This window comes from Lissotriton vulgaris, chromosome 5 (assembly GCF_964263255.1).
Source record: "Lissotriton vulgaris chromosome 5, aLisVul1.2, whole genome shotgun sequence".
NCBI classification, from domain to species: Eukaryota; Metazoa; Chordata; class Amphibia; order Caudata; family Salamandridae; genus Lissotriton; species Lissotriton vulgaris.
Genome location: NC_141693.1, coordinates 190,293,800 through 190,316,748, shown reverse-complemented (window position 1 = coordinate 190,316,748; position 22,949 = coordinate 190,293,800). Strand labels below are relative to the sequence as shown.

At 45.9% G+C, this 22,949-nt stretch overlaps 1 protein-coding gene across 1 annotated transcript in view; it reads left to right on the top strand.

Moving 5' to 3' along the window:
• The window catches only part of NELFB (negative elongation factor complex member B), a 253,623-nt gene that overhangs the window by 5,086 nt on the left and 225,588 nt on the right, over window positions 1–22,949 (top strand). The window lies entirely within an intron of this gene.

The following is a 22,949-nucleotide window of genomic DNA, read 5'->3' as shown; positions in this document are numbered from 1 at the left end:
AGTGCTTCTTATTTAGGGTAATGGGGTGTGTGGTTTGTGTGACAGTTTGGTAGTAGCATTTGGTCTGCTGTACTCCTTTGAGTTTGGTAGTACTTTTGTTCCTGGAAGTTGTTATTATGAAGCAGTTCTGCTATTTTCTTGTGTGTGAAAAAAAGGGTACAATTTAGATATATTCCTGGGCGTGTCAATGGGCGTGTTGTGCCCCAAACACGTGGATTTTGTTCCTCTGTCTGTTACTCAATTCATATACGGAGATGTTTTTCAATTTCATAATTTTGTCGAATTTCTGTACAAACGGTGTTAACTCAGTGAAGGATCTACTCCTTGTTGGACTAGGTGTAAAGCATTTGATTGTTTAGAAACAAATACACGTTTCTAAAGATTGTTGTTGGTAAAACTCGAGATAAAATCTAATTTTAACAATAATTTACACTTCATCTTCTCTAAAAAGATACTGGATACATATTAGTTTGCAAATAAGCACATTTAAATGAGGGTACAAATAGAAATAGCATTGTCAACACAACACACTTCATAGTTCTCTCATGGTTGTATTATTTAACTTTCAGTTGTTTGTGTGCGTCACAATAGCACTCAGAGGCTTTTTCTGGCTCACGCCACCAGTGCAAATAGAACCAACAAACATCACCCTGAATAGAGCTGAAACACGTCCTGGAAGAGATAGGAAGGCACAGCAGACAGCAACAAGCATTGGCAAAGCAAATTTGTCCCACCTTTCAATGGCGTAACCCGACCTATTGGCTTAGCCTATGTATTTACCGAAGCTGTTCCGCCCTTTCAAAAAGACAAAACAATCTTGCTTGCTGATGTGGAACAGTATGGGCAAAAGAACGAAAGCGTAATGACGAACACAAATGCATGAGTCATCGCACGAGCGCATAGAGTGATAAGAAGGCGGACCACAGCATAAAATGTTAAAAATATCACAAGTGCCCAAAAGTGCATTATTTTAAAAGTAAGGTGTAACCCAAAAGCATATCCGACCTGCTTGGCCCTCTAACAAAGAAAAATTTAAGAAAATAAAGAACTCAACGATGTGTGGGGGGACAGGGAGCAACAGGAGCAGTTGGGAGGGGAGTAGGCACAGAGGGGAGGTGGGTAGAGGGTGGATTGTTTAAATAACTAGGAAGACAGTGGGTGAGGGGGGAGGCAGGAGCGTTGCAAGGGGCGAGAGGAGGCTGCGTGTGAAAGAAAAGGGTCACTAGGAAGACAGTGGGTGAGGGGGGAGGCAGGAGCCTTGCAGGGGGCGAGAGGAGGCTGCGTGTGAAAGAAAAGGCATAGGGGAGGAGAAGCCGCAGAGCGCACGCTGGGCGAAGCCCTTTGATGTGCTGTGAGCGGCCAGGAAACTGAAAGTACGGGCGGCCAAGGCTTTGAGGAGGATTTTTGCATCCAAGGCTGTGAGGGAACAGTATGCCCCCATGTCTCTGAGGGGACTGTGTGCAACCGTTGCTCCGAGAGGACAGTGTGCACCCACTATAGTTTTGAGGAGTGTGTGTGTGCACCCTTGACGGTTCTGAGTAGCCTTTGTGCACCCATACCTCGGCAGTTTGTGCACCCATGCCTCTGAGGAACCTGCGTGCACCCATGCCTCTGAGGAAGGAACATGCGTGCACCTATTCCTCTGAGGAGCCTGGGTGCACCCGTGGCTGTGAATATATCGTGTGCACAGAACTATAGTGGGTGCACACAGTCCCCTCAGCCATGAGTGCACACAGACAGAGCAGCCCCACGTCTGAGCGGAAATTGTATTGACCGAAACCTGGGGACACGTCGTATACGCCCAAGGCTAAGGAGAGACTTTGCAGCCGTGCTTGCAGTCTTTTAAGAAGAAGCATCCAGGCCTGAGAGAAGGCTAATCGCCAAGTGCAGATACCTTTCGCATTTCTCGCACTTTGCCTTTCCATGGCTGTAGTTAAATTAGCGCAAGAACGCAAAGGAATTGTGGTTTCACTTTCATTACGACGCGGCTCCCGCTCCCGCATTGACCCCCTCCTGATATAGGGTTGTGTGTGTGCATTGACTCTCACGTGATGGGTTGTGTGAGGGGGCACTGTGTGCAGAATCTGGCCGGCAATCAGAGCACGCTTTTATGTCGACTGATTAAGGCCGCGAGAAAACACCACATTCACTGAGTAAAGGTGCACATTTAGCAGCCGCTATGTAGGATTCTGAGGTCACATTGTTCATGTATTGATATAGGGTCTGATAAGGGCATACTGTGCAAAAGGATTCCTGGGTTTTTATGGTAGCTTTGTTTGCATCTACTTATTGTAGAATGCAAGAACTAAGTATGACAAGAGGGTGACGCATGTATTACAATATCTATAATGTGTGGAGAAATTAAGTTAGTGGTGTGATGTGACATGGCACGGGCCGATGCACTCGGGTTGGAGGAAACGGCGCGAATAGCTTTGCAAGTGCATTTATGCCGAACCCCACTCTTCACAGGTAAGACTTGGACACTGTATTTAGCAGTCGATGCCGTGGCCAATTTCCTCTGCGCTGACTGCATTTCTGGGAAAAGTCGTCATGTAGTGCGTGTGCACGTAAAGAATGTCCCGCCTACCAGCAGAGGTCATGCCTGGGTCATGCCCAGTCTTCCTAAAGTTCGTGCACCCGACTTGTTCAATGCTGCGAAGCCGGAATCTGCTTGGGCTGCACACGAGTATTGCTGTTCTGTTTTATAATCAGTGTTCGAACCATCATTGGAGAGATGTTTAGCCTCGGAATCAACATTGGTTATTATAATTATTTGTTTTAACATCTTCTGCCTATATTGAGAATATTTATCTCCAGTAACTGAAAAGCAACATTTAGCTGTGACCTCGCGCTGGTGGCAAGATTTAATCTCGGCATACACAACGGGGCGTTAATGGTTAGATTTTAGCAGAGCGAAGGGCGAAGCCCTTTGATGTGCTGTGAGCGGCCGGTAAACTGAAAGTAAGGCCGGCCGTTAGGGGAGGAGAAGTAGGCCGTGAATGAACAAATGGTTAGATTTTAGCAGAGCGAAGGGCGAAGCCCTTTGATGTGCTGTGAGCGGCCGGGAAACTGAAAGTAAGGCCGGCCTGCGGCCGGCCATGAATAGTTAGGGGAGGAGAAGTAGGCCGTGAATGCGCGTGCTTGTTTGGTCACGTGATTCACGTGAACTCAATGAAAACCGAGCGCAAGAAGCCCTTGGTTTCACGAGGATTTTCGAGACATGAATTCTCGCTCTGCTCAATGCGCTTGCGCGCATTGATAGGTCGCGAGACCTAAAAAACCTTTGGTGGACCCCACCGACCTCAAAAACTTTAGACCGATCTCCCTACTCCCCTACCCGGCGAAAGTCATTGAAAAAGCTGTCAACAACCAACTTGCCTCCTTTATCGGCCAGAACATCCTCGACCCCTCCCAGTCAGGCTTCAGGAAGAACCACAGCACCAAGAGTGCCCTCATCACTGCGAAAGATGACATCCGCTCTCTCCTTGACAGAGGAGAGACGGTGGCCCTCAACCTCCTGGGCCTCTCCGCGGCCTTCGACACAGTCTCACACCGCACCCTAGCCAGCAGACTCTACAGCGCAGGAATCCGGAACAAAGCCCTCGACTGTATCCCCTCATTCCTCTCCAGCAGAACACAGCGGGTCAGACTCCCTCCCTTCATCTCGGAGCCCACACCAATGACCTGCAGAGTCCCCCAAGGATCCTCCATCACCCCCACCCGGTTCACATCTACATGGCCTCTCTCGCTTCCAACGCCAGAACACACAAACTCAACATTGTATCCTATGGAGACGACACACAACTCATACTCTCACTATCCAACGAACCCAACATCGCGAAACACAACTTTCAAGAAGGAATGGAATAGTTCGCCAGGTGGATGAAAAACAGCTGCCTACAACTGAACACAGACAAAACCGAAGTACTCATCATAGGCCCACATCCCGACGCCTGGAACGACACCTGGTGCCCCCTCTCTTGTTAACCCACCACCACCCACGGACCACGCACGCAACCTAGGTATCATCCTGGACTTCGAACTCAAAATATACCGCCAGCTCAATGTCGTCGCCTCTTCCTGTTTTCACACCCTCCGTCTCCTACGCAAAACCTTCAACTGGATCCCCCTCAAACACAGGAAAAAACGTCACCCATGCCCTCATCAGCAACAGACTGGAATACATAAAATGCACTCTACGCCGGAATCAACAAGAACCTCAACCACAAACTCCAGAACATCCAAAGCTCCCCCACCAGACTAGTCTTTAACCTACTTTGCCACTGCCACATCACCTAACACCTTCGGGCACTTCATATGCTCCCCGTCTACAAGAGAATCACCTTCAAGCTCCTCACCCACACCCACAAGGCACTCCACAATACAAGCCCTGCTTACATGAACCACCGACTCTTTTTGCACACCCCAACGATCCCTCCACTCAGCCCAGCTCTCCCTCGCCATGATACGCATCAAGAAGGCCAGAACAGGAGGTCGCTCCTTCTCCTTCTTTGCGGCCAAAGCATGGAACACCCTCCCTCTCCACCTCTGCCAAACTCCAACTCTCTCCAAGTTCCTGAAGGACCTCAAGACCTGGCTTCTAGACAAATCACCATGAACTTCCACCACTGCTAAGGCTTTTAACAGCGCGCTGTCGACCCCCAGCGCCTTGAGACCCATCCGGATGAGTAGCCATGATTCATTGATTGATTGGTTGATTGATTCCACTTCTGGGGTCTCCACTAATGAGAGGGAGAAGGTGAATATTGGTTCCCTGTGCCATCCGCAAAAGTCTCTGTAGACCCATGCTTAAAGGGAAAACATTCTGCACCTACTGGGGGCTTTCAGAACCGCTGTCATAGAGGTACTGGCTCTATGCTCATGGGAGAGGGGTAGGAAATGTGGGCTTTGTCCATGCTTGTTTAGTTTTGTCACTGTTTTTGCAAAACTTTGCTGATGAAGCTGCCAGGCTGTTCTCAATCTAAAAACAAGCATTTACAATGCAATGATTTTGCCTTTTGAAAATTTTGAGCTATTGGCATTGTAAATGACAATTTTTATTTATGTGTTGGTTTTGAAAATAAATAAATGGCGTTGTCATTTACAATGCCACTAGCTTAATCTCTCGCAAATGCGAGACCTATAGCATTTGCAATGCAATAAGTCGCGTATTTACGCAAGTTTGAGCTAATGATATTGCAGATAACAATGCGTTTTATTTATGTTTCAAAAATCAAAACATAAATAAAAGGTCTCTCACACACTGCTGCCTCTCACACACCATGCTCTCCCACACACCATGCTCTCCCTAGAAGACTCACACTGCTGCCTCTCACACACCATGCTCTCCCACACACCATGCTCTCCCTAGGAGACTCACACTGCTGTCTCTCCCACATACACACATGCAGAGAGCGACAGACACAGCCACACACACACATACAGAGAGCCACACACACAGCCACACACACACATACAGAGAGCCACACACACAGCCACACACACACATAGAGAGAGCCACACACACAGCCACACACACACACATACATACAGAGAGCCACACACACACAGCAGCTAAACCCTGAGCAGCAGCTAACCCCTGCACAGCAGCTGAGCTACTCCCTGCATACTAGAGCGAGGCAGGTGCAACGCAAGAGCGGAGCCTTTGTTTTCACCACCTCTGTTTCCACACAAGTCTGCAGAACACGACTGGCGCACTGATCACTTTAGCACAGTAGCTAAAACCTGCACAGCAGCTCTCCTCTGCATAGCAGCTAAACTCTGCACAGCAGGGCGAGGCAGGTGCAGCGCAAGGCTACGGCACTCATTTCCACTCAAACACCCCATCTTTTTCTACACAAGTGTGCCGTGCACTGCCGTCTTCCTATCCCTATCTGACAGCAGCATAGCATCACTCCACCATCAACAGTTCACCCCACACTCTGGAGGCAGCTGACTAACTTTGGGCTTCAGAATAGCGTGTTGATCCAGTAAAGAGCTTCTTCGCCTCGCAAGGGATAGTAAGCGCGATGCAAATTCAATGATAAGACAATCATGTTATGTATCGGCCCCCCATGAACGGATATTCGGGCATAGTTAAAACACGGGCCGGTATATGTAACAACCACAGAAACTACGTAAAACTGCACTGATCTTAATGTGACAGTACTCTGTTTTAAACACAAGTTAAAAAGATTACAGTTCTGCTCTGCCACATTATTACAATTTCGCTATAATCCACGAACCTAAAATGAGCCTCTCCCCCACATCTACATCCGTCCACCCATACTCACGCTGACGCTGAGCAATGTAATCACTATGTGTTAATTCATCCATCTGTACATTCACTCCCATCCACCCAACTACAACTGCATATTGATAACCCCGGATTCATCCAATAATCCATCAACCTATGTGCGACATTTGTGGCGTATAGTAGTGGTGGCATTGGTTGAACGCGTTTGCACCGGCACATCTCCATACTGTTATGATTGCGCTTTCTACAATGATATGCACTATATGTCGGTCAGCGCGTACGGACCCTGCTAAAGTTACCTCCTGTCTGGTACTTACACGGACGGTCCGTGGGTTCCATGCACTATCTGTTCCTGTGTTAGCACTTCCGCATCCCATCACAAACGCCACCTCTGACCATACTCCAGGACTAGTCTGGAAATAGGAGGTACTGTTACTGTAAAGTGTTTTAGGTAACCTACCATTGGAACATTGGTTCTCAGCCAATCCTAGCTCACCGCACAGAATTCCGAAGCTGTGGCATGTATCTATACCTCTTAGTGTACTCTAGTCGTACTCACACAGTCGGCAAATTTCTCCAAGTAAGGGGGCCTGCTGTGCTTGGTGGGCGGGGGACGAGGAAGTGGAGCGGGGCAGAATTGACCCCCGGGTGCTGGGCATGAGCGATGGTTGTATGTCAATCAACAGTCTCCGGCTCCCCATGGTGGCCGCTCATAAGACTGGGTACACGTACAAACACGGGGCATGTTGGAAGAGTGCATGTAAAGACAACAGCAACGAGACACACAACATGCCGTGCAAAGAGAAACATCCACAACACGGGGCATGTAGAGACGACAGCAAAGACACACACACAAAGACGTAAAACAAACGGGGAGACGACATGAGACGGGGTACACGTACAAATAGGGAGACGACATGAGACGGGATACACATGCAAATAAAATTATAAACAAAATGCTGCTTACCTGATCGCAAATAACAACAACTTCCTGGCAACTTAAATCTCGCAGACCACTCCGGCTAAAGGCACTTCGAAAAAGACGAAAACATTACGGGAAAAAAAAAAACACGCCCACAGTCACATGACGTTTTAAAAGGAGCGGAAAGGGAAAAAATCGGCGGAACGCCCACCAATCGCCTCGCACAATGACGGACGCCTCTCTCTTCAAATGGCTAGCCTCCATTTATGGAGGTAGCCAATGGAAGACAGAGGCGGGACAAAGCCCACATACTATTCTCATAAGATTTCGCCTGCTCAAAACGCTGCTGTGCAGCTTTCGACAGGCGAAACCTTAAAAGATGTTATGTTGATCTCAAAAGCACGCATTGCCTTAGTGTTGCTTGGCACTGAAAGAAAATAATTTGTGTATGCTGTAGCTGAGGAATAAACTTGGGAATGGCACAATTAAAGACTAATAGATGAATCGGGCTGGCTTTAGCACTAGAAGTATGTATATTATGCAAATAATTTTAGCTATCTAAGCTAACGCCAGAATTAAAAGTAGGCAACATGATAGTCCATGTAGTTCTCCTTCCTATGTTGTCTTTGCTAATAAGAAGGACCACTGAAAAATCGGCCAATGAGAGGAGTGAAGTACATTATCGCAAACCTGTTTGTCTGACCTTGCAGGTACAGGTCAGCTTGTCCTTACACTTTTCGCAGCTTGTCCTTAACACTTTGCCTGAGAAGCCCGCTTGTTATTTGGCAGTGTCCTTGGTGGGGGAGAAGCATGCCTGTTTAGTAGAGTTCTGACGATGCTCTGTTCAAACTATGTATTAGAGTAATCACTACTAAGTGTCCCCTTGATTCGTGATTTACTGTGAAATGTATCTTGTGGGGGTTGTTACCCACAGTTGTCGACAGTGACAGCCGGTAGGTCTAAGCTCAAACGCTACATGGTCTATTAATTTACGAACTACCAGGAAGCAAAAATGCAAGTTTCAGCATGTTTAGTACAATTGTGCGTTATTAAGAGCCAAGTTGAAATATAGACGTTCCTGCTGATGGCAAGAGCATTCAATATCGTAGACTCCACAGTTCGTGCAGGCTGGAAAGCAAATCCACTCGTAGGTAGAAGGCCATCACATGACAGTGCTGCTCAGGCTCAGCTGGTTAATCTTCAAGGGGAACAATGACAGTAGCTGTGACGGGAATATGAAGAATACGGTGAACAGTTTGATGTTGAGTGAGCTCAGGAAAGCTGTTAGTACATCTAAAATATCCCGAGAGCATTTACAATACCTGTGAATTTGGCATTAAAAACATCACTAAAGCAAAGTGAGTTGGATTTTGAGTGTTCAGAAGTGAAATCTATGCCTCGGAGTGTGCTGTGCTGTCAAACACCAGAGTTATCAAAGTTCTAGCAACTTCCTTTTGTGGTTCAAATGAAACTGATTTGTTTATCAAGGTGCAGAGGAGAAGAGTAATATGTAGCCAAAAAAAGCAATATCCGATCCCCTTACTAGGATGGGGAAAATATTATTCTACAGCATTTTGTAGTCAATTGAACAGTAAGCAGATACATGTAGCATTGGTGCAACCCTCAACATAAATAAGTTCTATAAATATAGCTTCCGTCCTCAAGGAGAGAATAGTACCAAGGAGTAAGAGAAGTGGGTACAACCAATAATTGGCAGTATGGCTGTGCATTGTAATTGAGTCACACAATAAAACATCCTAAAAGATTTGTGAATGATAATGTTGTAATAAGACCAAGATCTGTATTGAGCAAGCAGTGGTTCTCCACAATGCACTGAATGTAACTTCCTAAAACCTCTTAATAAATAAACAAATATGATATTGTTGAATTGACACTATACACAACAATAAACATTAGCTGTAATAGGCTCAATACCTTCCCATCAGCCCTCAATCACTGTACTGAATACAGAATTAGAACATTTTAAACAATGGAAGGGGAGAAGCAGGTCAGTGATGCATGGGACAGCGTTTGACATAATTAAAAGTGTGTGTATATATATATATATATATATATATTCAATGAAAAAACCATAGGTTATAGGCCATATATAGTTAGGAATTAGCATTTACAAAACCTTATTTTACTCGCATAAAACCATTGAAATTCCATATATAGTTAGAAGCGCTAACTATATATCGCGCACCCGCAATCCACTGCTGATGATGTCACATATTACATCATTCATGACATGGTCAGTGACATCACTGATGACATCACTGATGACATCTCAAATGACATCACTGATGACATCACTGATCACAACATCCAGTGATTGTATGTGTCTGTAAAGTTTAAATATGTTTCACATATTGAAGAATGAGTGGATGTATAAGTGTCTGGATGAAGAATTTAGTAGGTGCATGACTGACTGTATGAGTGAGTGATTAAATGTGTCTCACTGAGTACATGGGTTAGTGACTAAACTGTCTTAATTCGTGCATCAGTATGTTTGTTGTTGTGTAAGCTGCTGCATGTGTTGATCAGTAGCTATAAGAGTGGCCATATGGGTTATTGATTGGTTGCCCAAGTATTTGAATGGGAGGCTGAGTGTGTGTGTGGGTGGCTGGGAGGTGCGTGACTCTGTGCATAGATGTGTAAGCAGTTGATTCACTAGGAGTATGAGTTCAAGAGTGCATGTGGAAACAGCTATATGGGCGGTTGACTGTGCATGGGTGTGTTGGTGAGTGAATGGATTTCTCATTGCTACATGTGCAAGTAAGTACGTATGTAAAACACAATACATGTGAGAGTTGAGATATATAAATAACTGAACATAAGAGCCAGTGAATGTGTGAGTGGCTGTATCGATCACTGTGAGCTTGTATCAGGGATTATATAAGAGAGTAAATATGTGTTATTATATGTTTGAATAAGTAAGATGTGTATAACTGTATAGTTGAGGAAATGGAGGTGTGATTGATTCTTTGCATGACTGACTAGGTGTGTGAGTAACTCCATGGATGAGTGACAGTCTGTGAGTGTCTGTTTATACTGAGTGTATGTAAGGTTATATTAGAGTCTGAAGAGGTTCATTGTATTATCACATGAGTGATGTGATCAGTGATGACAAATGAGATGTCATCAGTGATGTCATTTGAGTTGTCATCAGTGATGTCATCAGTGATGTCATTTGAGATGTCATCATTGATGTCATTTGAGTTGTCATCAGTGATGTCATTTGAGATGTCATCAGTGATGTCATCAGTGATGTCACTGACCATGTCATGAATGATGTAATATGTGACATCATCAGCAGTGGATTGCGGGTGCGCGATATATAGTTAGCGCTTCTAACTATATATGGAATTTCAATGGTTTTATGCGAGTAAAATAAGGTTTTGTAAATGCTAATTCCTAACTATATATGGCCTATAACCTATGGTTTTTTCATTGAATTTTCAAGGTTTTGTAAATGCAAATTCCTAACTATATATCCACTATAACCTATGGTTTTTTCTGTGAATTTCATTGGTTTTTTAATAGCAAATATGAAAAGCTTTAAAATGTCAAGTACGTGATAGATAAAAACATTTTCGTATTTATGCACGCTGATGTGCTTTGAACGCTGCACCCCTCCCCCCCCTCCCCTCTTTTGCCTTAGTAGTACTCTCTCTTTGCAGATACTGAAGGGTAGTTAACGCAGGCCTTTACCCCCGTTGTAATCCGTCGTGCCTCCTTGTCTCTCCATTTGATTGATTGTTGTCCAAGCATTTACTGTTTTAGAATTGGTTCTCTTTGGATCATTCTCTATTTACAAACAAGCACAAAGTCGCAATACTCTGTTTAGTCTTTGCAGATAGTGAAAAATCGTGTAAAAAAAATAAAAGTAATCGAGCAAAATCAGTAGGCCACTAATTGGATCTCTTTTTGACCTCGCTAAAATAGAAATATTAGGAACAACCCTTCTTGAGAAATACGAAAATAGTGAGATGAACTGAGCTCCACACCATGAGGGCTGCAAGACAGCTCGGCTCCATCACCCATCCCGCACAAAATAACGACAAACCCTATGCAAATATTAAAAATATAGACAACACACCAGCAAAGAAACAGGGTAAAACATTTTATTAAAAAACTATTTACATAACGTTGGTTTATAAGATGATGTCAGTAGTGGACCGATGTGTGAATAGATCGAAAACAGCACAAGGCTCCAAGATCCGGATAGCAAGCTCCTGGATGTTGGGTGCCATAGTTTAGAGTTCTGAATTTCAGCCTTTTTCAATGCCTGTGCTTTGTTGAATCAAAATGGCGGCTTGACACAAAGCTGACTCAAGCGTTGTTACTGATGCTATGCAGACCAAAACTGGTTTTCAGTTTGTACATTTTTCTAGATTTTTCAATCCAAGTTTGGTTGACTTTGTAGAACGATGGCTTCAGATTTTCAACATACGGTGTGGTGGCGCTGACTGGGAGGGGGCGCTTCGCTCCTGCCCCCTCCCCAAGTAAGATTTTCATACGTGAAAGTACGTTAATGGTTTTGGTCCCTGAGATGCTTCGATGTCACTACCATTCTCAAATAGCATAAGTTCTGGATGTTGGGTGCCATAGTTAAGAGTTCTGAGCAGTGCTTGTAACACTGTCTGAAGCTTATTTCCACCTACTGCAGCTTCACTATTCTCAAAGTAAGTGAGTGTCGTTTGTGGACCTGACTGCATTAGAAAACAATGTGATATGTTACCTTCCTAAACAGCTTGACGGAGGCCCCTGAGGGGCGGTGTGATGGCCATGGACTCGGAGAACGCTTGGCTCCGACACCCTCCCCAAGTCTTATAGCACTGGTGTAGCCTGAGATCGCCCCCGACATAGGCGGCCGGCTCCCGGGGTCCGGCGGAACTTTTTGCCTTTTGATGACTCTTCAATTCTGGACCTTGTCCCACAATCCGTTTGACCTGAAGACAAGCTGTAGTGGGGCGCCCCTTTATCGTTTTAGTTGCCATTCCGCCCGCTTTTGCTACACTGTGCCTCTTCCGCCATTCAGCTGTTTACCGCCCGCTCTTGCGACTACAGCGTCTCGCTCACCATGTAGTTGAGATGCGCCCGCTCTTGCGGTGCAGCGATAGGCGGCTGCCACAGGACTCTCAAAATGGCGGCCGGCTCTTCGGTTTTGGGCCTGGTCCACTAAAATGGCCCTGGGACACCTTGGAACTCGGACGCTTGTCTGCTAGGGCTTGGGTCCCATTCTCGAAAAGCGTCCCCTCAGCCGTGAAGATTCTACAAAAGTCTTGGGGGCCTCCGACTCCCGCAGGCTTCTGGTGGGGAGCGGCTGCCATGATTGCTCGTGGAATGGCCACGACGGAGCTACGAGATGGTAGTGGTCTCATGCTGACGCCAGCTTTAGTCTGAAACATCCAGAAACACTGTAGACTACCAATTCGATCAGTTCCGGTAGCGCCCCAACATGACCCGGAAGAGAAGAACTTGCCCTCCCCTCTTTGACTGATGGTTCTTGTTGCCTGTCCCCTCTGTTGTCATTTAACAGAACTTTTTGGACTGCTGAAAGGGGTTGTGTTCTGAACGCTGGTTGGTGGAGACATTTAGACTATATTCTTGACCTACGTTGTCGCGTAATGCGTTTTATGACACGCCGCGTTAGCGCACCCGGAAGTGATCCGAGGCGCGGCGCGCAGCGCGTAACGTAAGCATAACAGGTCATGTGACTTGTTGATAAAACTTTTCATTGGTTCATTTTACTTTTGTTAATTTAATGATGAAAAGCTTGGTCATATGACCTAAAAATTACGCTTTTTATTATTTTCGAACAATATTTTTTTTTCAAACATATGTTATAATATTCCAGGCTAATGTACTTTCCCGGAAAATTTACAACTGTCTTGCAAGTAAAATATATTCCTTTTTCGAGAAAAAGGGCGTTTCTTCCTTCCATGACGGAGCCGTTGAGTAAAAGAGATTCGGCCTGCTGTCTTAGTCGCCGATACGCCTGATTATCAGATTCTTATCGATCACTTTATGTTGCAGACATGAAAAACACAACTGCCCTTGACCATTTATCTTTACTGCGTTCCTACATATTATACCTTTTATCCGTCATGTAATTGGACTGCTTTATTTCACATCACCTCATAAGCCAACGGGGCACCCCACGCCGACTTCCGGCGCAGCATTGTAGGATGGCCACACCAGTGCAGCCACTTGCTGGACACCACCTCGGTGCCATCCGGATCTCAGCGCGTTCGAGTCACTGTGCCGGAAGAGTGACCGGAACTCAGCTGAACACGCCGTCTTTCGGCGCAGCATTGTAGGATGGCCACACCAGTACGGCAATTTGCTGGACACCACCTCGGCGCCATCCGGATCTCGGCGCGTTCGAGTCACTGTACCGCAACAGTGACCGCAACTCAGCTGGACACGCCGTCTTTCGGCGCAGCATTGTAGGATGGCCACACCAGTGCGGCAATTTGCTGGACACCACCTCGGTGCCATCCGGATCTCGGCGCGTTGTGCTGCCTTCGGCCTATTCGCACATCGGTCCGCTACTGACGCCGCCTCACGTGCCAACGGATTTTCTACGCTTTTTGTAGCCCTATGTCGCATAACAGGTCATGTGACTTGTTTATAAAACTTTTCATTGGTTCATTTTACTTTTGGTTTCCTAAAGATGGAAGGCTTGGTCATATGACCTAAAAATAACACTTTTCATTGGTTTAGAACATTTTTTTTTCCCAAACGATGAAAGCCCCACCTTGTTTCTGGATCATTCAGACTGAAGCTGGCGTCAGCATGAGAGCACCACCATCTCGTGGCTCCGTCGTGGTCATTCCGCGAGCAATCATGGCAGCCGCTCCCCACCGGAAGCCTGCGGGAGTCGGGGGCCCCCAAGACTTTTATACAATCTTCACGGCTGAGGGGACGCTTTTCGAGAATGGAGCCCAAGCCCTAGCAGGCAAGCGTCCGAGTTCCAAAGTGTCCCAGGGCCATTTCAGTGGACCAGGCCCAAAACCGAGGAGCCGTCCGCCATTTTAAGAGCCATATGGCAGCCGCCTATCGCTGCACTGCAAGAGTGGGAGCAACTCAACAACATGGTGAGCGAGACGCTGTGGCCGCAAGAGCGAGCGCAACTCAGCTAGATGGCCGCCACCTGGGGAGGCCCGTTCACGCCGGCTCCCCCACGCCCCCCCCCCCCCGGGCCGCCGCACGCCAATTTTCGGAGCAGCATTGTAGGATACCAAAACCAGTGCGGCAGTTTACTGGACATCACCTGGGTGCCTGTCGTACATGTTGTCAGCCATGTGACACTGGACACAGACCGCTACTGACGAGGCCTCCCCCCGCACCACCCGGGACGCCCCACGCTGTTTTTCTGTGCTGCATTGTAGGATCCCTAAACCAGTGCGGCACCCAGGCGACATCACCTGGGTGCCGTCCAGAACTCTGCACGTTGTGCTGCCTTGGGACTATTCGCACAACAGACCGCTACTGACGAGGCCTCCCCCCGCCCCACCCGGGACGCCCCACGCCAATTTTCGGAGCAGCATTGTAGGATCCCTAAACCAGTGCGGCACCCAGGCGACATCACCTGGGTGCCGTCCAGAACTCTGCACGTTGTGCTGCCTTGGGACTATTCGCACAAAAGACAGCTTCTAACCATTGTTGCTTTTTGTGTTGAGAAATGTTTAAATGTTTTTAGTTTTTGTTCCGTTTGTTAAAGTTAGTAGTTAATAAAGTTTTATAACCTTACTTTGTTGGAGTGTTATCTATTTTTTTAAAAACGGGTGAATGGGGCCTTGATTCGGGTTATTGTCATGTGTGGGCTTTGGAAGTGTGCTGCTGCAGGATCGGACATTTCAAACTCAAATGCACGTTCTTTTTCTTACCTTTCCGAAGCATGGAGCGCAATAGCAGGCAGAGAAAGGGTGATGCACGTGTTGAACACTACCTGACCTGGCAAGTTGCTGGCAGTGCCCCCCCGCCCGCTCCTGAAAGAGGGCACACACACACCGCCGCCCCGAGTACTTCACAAATCTTTAAAAGACCATGCGCTTGTTCATGAGGCTTAAATGGTTTATCACCTCTTCTAGAACCCCTACATCGACCCTCTGACGTTTCATGGAAAAATTACCATGTAACACAATACCAAGCCCTGTCAGCTGAAACCCCCAAGGAATCGTGGGGCATATTATCAAGGGGGTTTATCTCCGCTTTTTTGGCTTTAAAAACCATGAAAGCGGAGATAAAATTATTTCCCTATTATCAAGCTGTCGCTAACACCAGTTAGTGACAGCTAAAAGGAGATAGCGACCATCTTGGGCCCCGCTTTGCATGTCAGTGATACTTATCACTAATGACATGCAAAGTGGCGTGCCAAGATGTTAGCGACTGGAAACAGTCCCTAACATCGCTACCTTCTATTACCAACTTTTGGAGATATTCGCGCTAAGCGCGAATATCTCCAAAATCTAACACCTGCCCTGAGCAGTTCTTAGCCATGTTATCCAATGGGAGGTGGATAACATGGCTAAGAGCATTAGGTCGATAATACATGAATATCGCTGACTTTTCTGCGATAATAGCAAGGTTTATCTGCGATAAAAATCGCCGATGTGCGGCGATAATTTTTGTCTCTAAACAAGTTAGAGACAAAAATTATCGCTAGTTGTTCGTAATATGCCCCCGGGTTTTTGCTTGCAGAAATCGGGAGGCGGGAGACTAGCACTGAAATCAGTACTCACACGCCTGAATCAGGAGGATTGGCATGTCTGAATTCTCTACAGCTGGGGGCCATAAACTACATCCGCAGGGTTAGATGATAGCCTGGAACCAGCCTGGAATCTAAAATGGCTGCCGTGCACGACAAAATTGTGGCATTCGAAAAAAGGCAAGATGGCGCAGCCGCTGGAAGAGATATATCAACATATATCAGCCTCCTCAGCCACCCTCAGGAAACATAAGGGATTAGGATATGTCTCCCGCACCCCCTTATACCTAGTACTTTAATTAACGAAGCACAAAATGGCGAATTCCCGTTTCGCTACCAGTTTGCGGCCCAGTTCGCGGCCCGTGAAGCGCTTCTACCGTGAAAAATCATTTTTTTTTTTTTCCCCACGGGACCCTTTAATAACCCCAACAACATTCCTAGGGGGTCAAGAGGGGGATACCTTGCCCCCTTTCATTAAATTCCCCCTTAGTTTTTCACCTTTTCTTCTCTCTCGATCCTACCGAGAGACAAGATGGCGGCCGCTCCGGACTGTCACGCAGCAAAAAAAAAAAAAAAGCTCACGCACAGCCGCTGGAAGAGATGTATCAACATATATCAGCCTCCTCACCCACCCTCAGGAAACATAGGGGATTAGGATACGTCTCCCGCACCCACTTATAACTAGTAATTTAATTAACGAAGCACAAAATGGCGAATTCCCGTTTCGCTACCAGTTCGCGGCCGCGCTTCTACCGTGAAAAATCATTTTTTTTTTATTTTCCCCACGGGACCCTTTAATAACCCCAACAACATTCCTAGGGGGTCAAGAGGGGGATACCTTGCCCCCTTTCATTAAATTCCCCCTTCGTTTTCCACCTCTTCTTCTCTCTCGATCCTACCGAGAGACAAGATGGCGTCCGCTCCGGACTGTTTAGAATGTTGACAGACACCGGAGAGCCAATCAGCTTTCTGCGCGCAAAGTTCCGATAAGCGAAAAGTAAGCGGACCGGATCGCTGCCCAGAGCGCTGTTACAGATATATATCTTGGTTTGAACGTTAATTTCTCAAAAACTACTGGAGCACATATATTGAGACCTAGCAAAGGCACATCGGGCTAACAGTCCCTACAATTTTGCCAAGTTTCGTGCAAATCCATTCAGCCGTTCGAGCTAAAAGTGAGTCCAACCGCCCTATGGAAAACTCAATGCAAAAAACGCGTTTTGGGACCCCCCTTTTTTCTCAGCCCCCCCTTGACGAAACCCCACCAAATTTTCAGGGGCTGCTCAGAAACAAAATGTGCCATTTTCCTGAAAATTTCAGCCGATTCCGTCCACAAACGCCAAAGTTATTAGACATAGAATTTTCAAAAGTCCCATAGGGAAAAAATTCTAACTATATATACCTACTGGCGATAGCCAGTAGGTAATATATATATATATATATATATATATATATATATATATATATATATATATATATATATGCAAAGAGTTATAAATGGGTAGCAATGATTAACGTAACTCAGAACCCCAAGGTTTTGCCCATGTTTTACTCTAAGGACTGATTTAATTATTTTCTGTTGCCATCAGTTTCTCCGCTAACTGGGAGCTTCGTTCAGTTGCCTGTGCAGTCAGGGATTTATTTAGGAATCCTGAGCAGATTACTTTGCAGCATTGAGCCGGACTGATCTGAGTTTGATCGGAGGGGCAACGGCTACTCTTGCAGTCATTAGCCATTTAACTGGAGGGCAGCTGTGCCCTTGCCGACTTTCCAGGTGCATTGTGGATGTGAAAGAAAGACCCCTGTAGTTTTCTGTGTATGAATTGGGGCTCATGCAGTTGCCAGTCGTGCAAGAAAACACTTGTCTCATATCCATCCCTTTTTCTGCTTATTGGTAACTTCCCATCACATGTAATGGACCAGTAATGTCCATTCGTATTTTCTTCCAAAGACCATCTGATACATCAGGTTCTAGTGGAGGTTAACTTACAGTTTTCTGTGATTTATCACTCCAAGCACATAAGACACTCTCTCTAATGTTCCTCTCGATCGAGTTGAGGCAGCCAGTACTCTTCCTTTCCCTGTCTCATGGTAGCACTCATTCCAATGTGTCCTTCATGTGCCAGTTTAACTATTCGCACCCATAGTACACAAGCTACTACCAGTAAATTACCTCTCATCATATCTCCAATTACGACCGACCATTCCTTACTAACCTGTGGGAAACACTTTGCATCTAATGAAGTATTGCCTTCGTTCATCCACCCTTTAGAGACTTTTCGATTTCACTAAATACACGGTCTCCTTTGATGGCCTCCAACCATTCTTCATGTGATATTCTGCTTTCGGTTATTACGCTTATACCTGCCACCAAACAATCATCCTCCTCACTCAACTCACCAGTCATTCCCCCTTCGGATTCCAAATTTTTCTTCCCAAGAACATATTCCGTGTGAAAATTGTACTCCAACATTCTCATAGTCCATTGCACTACTCTAGGTGATGCTCTCCTTTCCCCACTTGTTGGAAACATCTCTACAAGTGGACAATGGTCAGTCTTAACTGTGAAATAGGTTCCCCATACATATGTTCTAAAATGGTTTACTCCCCACCACACAGTCAAAGCTTCCCTCTCTCTGGCGGAGGAATTTTTCTCCATGTCCTTTAATGATCTTGATAAGCAATTGTGATATGTCCACCATTCCTCCTTATTAATAGTACTGTGTTTTCGCCTGACCTATTGTTGTGTGCTGATCTGAAAAGGGAGTACAGAATGTTAGTATTGCGTTCTGGAGCGTTGCTGCAACTAAGCTCTGGAACACTGGTAGCGCCTGCAGTTGGTTGTTGGGTTCTCTCTTGGTCGGAAGAAATAAACGTATCTCTTACCTTCTTTTGGTTACGGATTGTATTCTTTTCAGTGGCACAAGATGGCCTTTTGACTGGAAGGAGAGCCACCTGGAGGCTGAGAGACACTTCCCGGAGGCATGTGAATGAAGACTTTGGGTGGGATCGTGTGCGATGTATGAAATATGCTGGCTGCAGTTAGTGGGCAAACACATGAAGGTTGCCGCTTGAAAACGTCTGTCAGTAAGACTTTCGAATATTTTTGGGGGGGGAGAGCAGTGTTCCAGCTATCCTCACTGCGTACGTTGGTTAATTCCGTGGCAGTGGCGCATGAAGCATCACAAGGCCACAGGCGAGTAGTAGAAAGGCCATGTTGCTAAGTAGTGTCCTATGAGGCATAACGCTATTGCGCAACAACTGAAAGAGACGTTAGGTGTCAGCCGTTCCTCAGCAACACCACACACGAGGAAAGTGCCACCCTGTGGGTTCTTATTGGGCCTCAACAGTTCCCTAGCAATACCACCTGCAAGGAAGCACCACCGTCTGCTTATTCAGAGGAAGTGCAGTGTAACTCTTTCCAAATCGCACATCTGCGCGATACTGATCAATTTTACCCCACTAGAGACACTATATTTTTTGGGGGCGTGTTGCCGCACGGGGTATGTCAGTACAGAGGTAAGTGGCAGATATAAAATGGAATTGGATTTGTGTGAAATACAATAAAAGTAAAGACCAGTGTCCCATATACTTGTTGAAAGGCAGCATTTTTGGGCCGTTATAAATTCAGTGAGATGCACACTGGAAACCAATTGCGTGTTAGTATTTTGGTGTTCAGCCAACAGAGCAAGTTACAAAGGCAGCGGTATGAGCAGACATACTCTCATTGACATGCACACTGGAGACCTGTTGTATGTTAGTTTGGAGCACAATATCAGTGGTACGCACACCAGATTGAAATCCTGTGTATTTCAATTTTTGCCTCTTCAAATGGCTATTGACGTAATGAAGAGAGACAAATTGACGAATGAATAGTTCGGAGTTAAAGTTGGAGAAAAAGGTTGATGCAGTCCAGAAAGAGACACACAAACCAAGGAAAGAAGAGTACAGTGGTATCAAAAAATGGGGGATAAGAAAAATATAATGTGCTGTAATCGTGGTTACAGAAGTCATGTAGCTACTGACGAATTGTGTCCATCTATATAACAAGTATGTAAGAGGTGCAAATATGAAGGGCCTTTCGCAAGGATGTGTAGAGGAAGAATGGAGAGTGAGTTAAAAGAAGACCCTCCGTGAAGGTGATAGAGGGAATAGAGGATGATGGTGAATGTTATTTTAGAATTTCAACAGGTTGGTAAAATTAGTGATCTATTTTTTTCAGTAATGACGGTGTTGAGGGGAGAATGATGGCAGACTCGGGAGCTAGGGATACTCTTATTGGATAGGAATAGTTTAAGACATTTTCAGAACATGTACTCCGGAATCAAGATGGGAGGTTGGTGGCTTATGGAAATAAGCCCATTGAATTAGTGGGTTTCATTGAAGCTCAACTAGAATTTCAAAAGCATGTAACATCAATAGTGTATTTTGCCAAGGAGGGTTTGTGTTTGTTGGGTCGGCCTCAACAAAGGGATTTGGGAATACTTTTGGATCCAAATCATCCGGAACAGGTGTTGGGCGCAAACAACTGAAGAGTGTGCGGTAGCAGTGAGGTGCCATACATCACTGCCTATCTGGAGTTTTCGTGGAAGGGTTGGGGTCTCAAAGGATTCATGCATAAGATAGTGTTGAGGGATGGGTTGACTCCTATAGGCCATAAGCCTCGGGGAGTTCTACTAATGATGAGAGAACACCTGCGTCAAGAATTACATAGGTTGTGCGAGAGTGGGACGATTAAAAAAATCGAATCGTTAGAGTGGTTGCTCCAGAGATGATGGCTAAGAAGGATAATGGTGACATTAGGCTGTTTGTGGACTTAAGGGATTTGAATGCGGCAATCTGAGTGAACAGGCATCCTCTTCCTAACATAGGAAAAATGTTGACCAACATCAAGGTAGCAGAAGTGTTTTCCTCTTAAGATCTTTCCTTCGCCTACCACCAACATGTGCTTCATCTGGAGTCTAGGCCGCTAAAATGTTTTGTCACTCTGGACGAAGCTTATAGATATAAACATAAACCTTTCTGCTTAGCTTCAGCGGCAGTCGTCAGTCAGAGAGCTATTCGCCCTATTAAAAGATACCCGTAGGGTGACATTTTCAAGATGACATCTTAGTGTTTGGGAACAATGAAATGGAACATGACATTATTGTGTAATAAGGAGCATGATAACAATTCTGCAAGAGTGGTTTAACTATTAAGAAGGAGAAATGTTAAGGTGAAAGGTGTGGAATATTTAGGACTTTCGATCAACCAGATCTAAAAAATAAAATTAAATTGTTTTCTACTATTGAGGAAGCTCTTCTCCAACACGTAAAGACCCGTTACATATGTTTGGGGGTTAGCAGAATAGGATTCCTGTTGTGTACCCATGTTTGTAGACAAGACCAAACACACGTGCAGTCTCATGGTAAAAAAAAATAAGTTTGTTTGGTGTGAAAAGTGTGAAAGTGAGTTTAAGATTTTGAAAAGGGCATTGACACAGCGTCAGCACTTATACCGTTTGACACCAATGTTCCTATTGTAGTAAACATAGATGCCAGCCTGGTGGGTTTGGGTGCAGCCAATAATGGCAGCTATAGCTTTTTTTCTGTTAATTTGCTGTTTCCAGTAAGTGGAGGAGCAGAACCAGAAGACTGCTCCAGCATCACTACCCTCTGGTTTATGCATGTTTAGCTGCATTTGAGTGAAAGGTGTGCGAGTGCATCTGCAGTGATTGTTGTGCTTGTGGGATTTACTTGGCATACTGCATTTTTTTCTACTTTTTTTTCCCTCTACATTAAAGATGTTTGCTGTTTGACACTTGGCTTCCCAACTCTCAAAGCATGCTACCTGAATCATTATGCCAAGATCGAAACAAAGTGAAATGCATCTGTGATTGTACCCCAGCTTTGATAAATGCCTGGTAGTTAGAACATGTTATAAGTGTTCTTATTTAAGTTTTTAGGTCTTGCTTAGGCAGCGCGCATGCACTGCTCTAGGAGATTACCTTTATAAATTGGGCAGTTCTTTTCAATCACTCGTGCTTTTGTTGGCATCCACCTTGTGGGAGCGAGCAGCAGCGCGTGCGCTAATTGAAAACAGATGGCTCTCGCGCCGCCTCTGCTCGCTCCCGCAAGGTGGATGCCAGCACAAGCACGAGTGCTTGAAAACAGCTGTTCGCCCTCGCTATCCCTTCTCAACTGCTTTCCTTGCCGTCGCTTTGCCGTTTGCCGTCAGAGGCCATCTGTTTATAATTGGTGACACGCACGCCCTTGTTTACATTTGCTCAAGGTCGCCTTGCCGGCTCGACATCCTGGCGCTTTCACTTTCATTTGCGCTGTGCTTGTTCACACAAGTTCCTCACTCTTATCCACTGAGTTCTCATGATGTTAGAATCTTGCCTCCACTTCAGCCAAGCGCCCTACTCCTGTCATGAACATGCTTTCTCCATCTCTGCCCTCACCTTGCCTTCAGAGCTCCTTCTGAAGTGCTCCTTACTCCCTCGTGGGATCATGTCTGCTAGAGAGATGTTTGTGAAAGTGGACCATTTGACATTTTGGAGCGGTGTGAGCTACATGACCAAACAGACCATGCAGATGAGTGAATGCACAGGTTTATCCACGCCACAGCACACACATGCAATCTACTACCCACTAGTTTGCGAAGTAAAACAAACACTATAGAGGCCCGCGATCTCACTAGTTTATCGTATATCACACAGCACGTATCGTGCTCGGAGAGAACACAGCAAACTCAGTGACATAAACACACTCTGTGTCGTCGTACATAGACACATGTTTACATAATCCTCTGAGCCCACACTTACACAGTCCTCGTCGGGCAGAGTTCGTGTCTGGCATTGACCTCCGAGCTCCTCGCGAGGTTGCATTTTCCTGGTGCTGGCTTGTTAATCTCCCTGACAGGACAGGCCTGCTTGACCTCACTCTGCGCCATGTGTTATTCTCAGCCCGGAGTGAGTGCAGGGTGCCGTCAATGTCCCCTGAAGCCGTCCCTTCGGGCCCACTACTAGCGCGGACCGACGCGCACACTTCCCCGATATGTCAGCTTGACTG